Source organism: Grammomys surdaster, unplaced genomic scaffold (genome assembly GCF_004785775.1).
Source record: "Grammomys surdaster isolate TR1022 unplaced genomic scaffold, NIH_TR_1.0 65, whole genome shotgun sequence".
In the NCBI taxonomy this organism is placed as follows: Eukaryota; Metazoa; Chordata; class Mammalia; order Rodentia; family Muridae; genus Grammomys; species Grammomys surdaster.
Window position 1 is genome coordinate 12,769,677 of NW_021604567.1, and position 3,419 is coordinate 12,773,095.

A 3,419-nucleotide genomic window follows, 5' to 3' on the forward strand; every position below is an offset into this window, starting at 1 on the left:
GACAGAAGCATCAGCTCTTGCTAGATTTCTCAAATCCTTGAAGATCCACGTATGCCACATTTTCACAAAGGACATAGAAAATAAAACACAAGTAAAACTCTGTATCTTTGGGATGTCTGTAAAGCATACTTTTAGTTCCTCTGTGCTCCATTTAATTAGCATGCCCACTGTGTTCCAAACATACTTTGCATTCTATCTGTTAATTAGCCTCTTCGTTTTCTGAATCAAGTGCATGATGTCATTTTCTGACTTCTTTAAGTACATTACTCTCTGGACCTACGTTTTAACTTCCTGATGAAGTTATTTATTACTTCCCTGCATACATTCGATTTTATTTTCCTGTGTGTTACCTTGGGTCTTCCAAGAATACATTGTTAAAAGAAGACAAAAACGTGAAAACATCTTTATTAGAGGAAATGTCTGAAAAGGAAAAAGGAAGCTAGCTGGAGAATTGTCCAAAAACAATGTAATTTTGGTCTCAAAGGAAGAGCAGGAGTGTCGTAAACTGTGTTGCAGTCAGAGGAAGCATCACAAGCTTGTAGTTCTCCAAGGCACATAGGAGTCATGTCTCAAGAATAGAGCTCTTACAATATCTCAGTTGTGTTCACCAGCAGAGAAGTGTAGGCTTTATACATGTGAGAATGCTAGACCACAAAACAAACAAGTTTTGGGGCTGTTGCACTCTTCAGAGCTGGAGAACAAAGAAAGCCAGCCTTGTGGCTGCCATTAAGAGATACCAGTAGTAACCTCTTCAAAGACAGAAGAATATCTAATGCATGCTTTCTTCCATAACAACTAGAAAAATGCAATGTTCAAATACACACATCCATGCATATGAATGCAGACATATATGTGTGTACGTAAATAAAACACTTGAAAATACATTATTTTTGGTTCATCTTAATTATACACTGTTTCACAAAAAAAAAATGGAAAAGTACTACAAGAAAGGACGCATCTCCCTCTACTGATAAAGCTATTGTATTGATTTAATATTATTTCACTTATCTCCTTATCGCTTGGTATCTAAGAAATACATAAACATGACAAGAAGCAACATCACTGCTTAGTACAGGGACTGAAAGGCTGACACAGATCTTTGGATCATTCCCCATTTCTGATACCTCAGATAATATTTATGCTCCTAAGGATCCACAGAAACCAAGAGGATGCTACAACTTGATATGATTCTGTAAAGTACACTCATATAATGTGATAAGTGTTCCCTACTTTTTCATTGTGAGGTTGTGTGTATTCCTTCTTTCCCGTTTCATCTATATGTAGAGGTTATAACAATATCACTTAGATTCTTACCGCATACTCCTCACGCTTTCATTAAACCAATTATCTTGAAATATAATTAGCTAATTACAGAGAGAGGTAGATAATGATTGTGAATGGAATGTAAGATAAGCATTAATGAACAGCAACAGGATCCAAATATCGCAGTCAGGGAGAAGACATTCAGAGCTGGCAGAGAGGCAAGGAATAGTCAATAACCTTTTGATCAGATGCACTTGAGTCAGAACTAACAATGCTACACTGTGTTATTGCAACTGGGTATGGATCCAAGTCTTCCGTTGAAAATCCAACAAAACGTCTTTACATTTCAGTGGTTCGAATAATGTTCTGAAGTGTCTTGATCCAGACTGATTACAATTTGTCAACTGGGCTTTGTAGTCCATCTATCTCCTATGCTTTTTAGAGAGCATTATGTGGGAAGGATTTGTTTTCATTTGTAACTATTGTCAGAGCAACAGAATGTATTGTAATTAAGTTGCACACGCTTTTGAAGGGCCAGTATTCTAAAATTTAAATTGTTCACAATATGGTCAGAGCATATTTGTTTGAAGTGAAAGAAAAAGAACAGGTTGAAAATAGATTTTTTAATTAACTGGTCCAGGATCAGAGCACTTTTCAAATAAAAATACAATAGAGCATCTAATCAGATAGGTTATTTACCCAGAATAATTGAATCTATGCTCTTGGAAAGTCCTTTAGAATGTGCATTGGCTGCAATGTGTTTAGCTATCTAAGTGTGTTAACTGGCTGGAGCCCGGAACTAAGGTAACACATAGTGTAGATAAAGTTTCTGTAGGAACCACCTGCCTCATGTGAAGAACTACACTAATATCAAAGTCAGTGTTGACACCCTGCCTCTGCTAATTGTTGCGTTGGTAACAACAATATGCTGCTTGCAAGCCTTCTTACACAATGTCTTTATTGTATTGTACCTGCCTAGGACCCCACCCTCATTAGAAATTGGCTGCTTTTGAAGACAAAGATTGCAGTTAATTCACCTTTTGCCTCCCTGACTAATTCCTAGCTGACCTTCAACACACATCAGCTGATGTAAAATATAAACAATGAAGAAGACTAAGATGAGTTTAGCTCAGTGTGTTATTTATTCATGGTCTACATGGCATGCTGGCTACGAATAAAGAGAAACCAACAGAATCACTTGGGGATGTCTATTCGTCTCGAATGGATCATCTGAGAATGTTTAAACCCTGGAAAGAGAAGATAGACACCCGGGAAGCATTAATAATCTAATAGGGAGGTTTGTCCTTTGCCCAGTCTGCTTTCTGCCTCTGTGACAAACACTGACAAAAAGCAACTTGAGAGGAAGGGGTTTATTTCTTCTTACAGGCTATAGCCAACCATCCAAGATCCAAGGCAGAAACTCAAGGCAGAAGCTTGAAGCAAAACTTACAGACGAATACTACTTATGGACTCGGTATAGGTTCATTCAGTTATAACTCTTATAGCACAAGCCCATCTGCCCAGGGATGGCACTGGCCTTATATAGCAATACATGCATTTTTACCAATATTGCTCTGTAGCACAGCTTGAGGTGAGTGATGGTGATACCTCCAGAAGTTCTTTTATTGTACAGGATTGTTTTAGCCATCCTGTAACTTTCATTATTCAAAGCCTGCTTTTAAAGATGATTTTTGAATGCTTTAACCTCCCTCTTAGCCCACCACCCACCAGAGGTAGTGGGAAAGAAAGTATACATATGTTTGGGAAAAGGGGACTGGACAAGGATAAGGGCTCAGAATGCAAACAGGAGGAATAAGTTATTGGAAGGATGGAGGGAGAGAATACTGAGAGAAAAACCTGGAATTGAGGAGGGCACAGTTTTGCTGAAGGTGTTTATCAGAGAGTGAATTAAATAGTGTTCCTTCTGTCTCTACTCTGTGGAATACTTTGAGCAGTATTGGTTTATCTCTTCTCTAGAAGTCTGGTAGAATTCTGCACTGAACCCATCTGGCCATAGGCTTTGCTTTGCTTTGCTTTCTTCTTTTCTTTTCTTTTCTTTTCTTTCCTTTCCTTTCCTTTCCTTTCCTTTCCTTTCCTTCTCTTCTCTTCTCTTCTTCTTCTTCTTCTTCTTCTTCTTCTTCTTCTTCTTCTTCTTC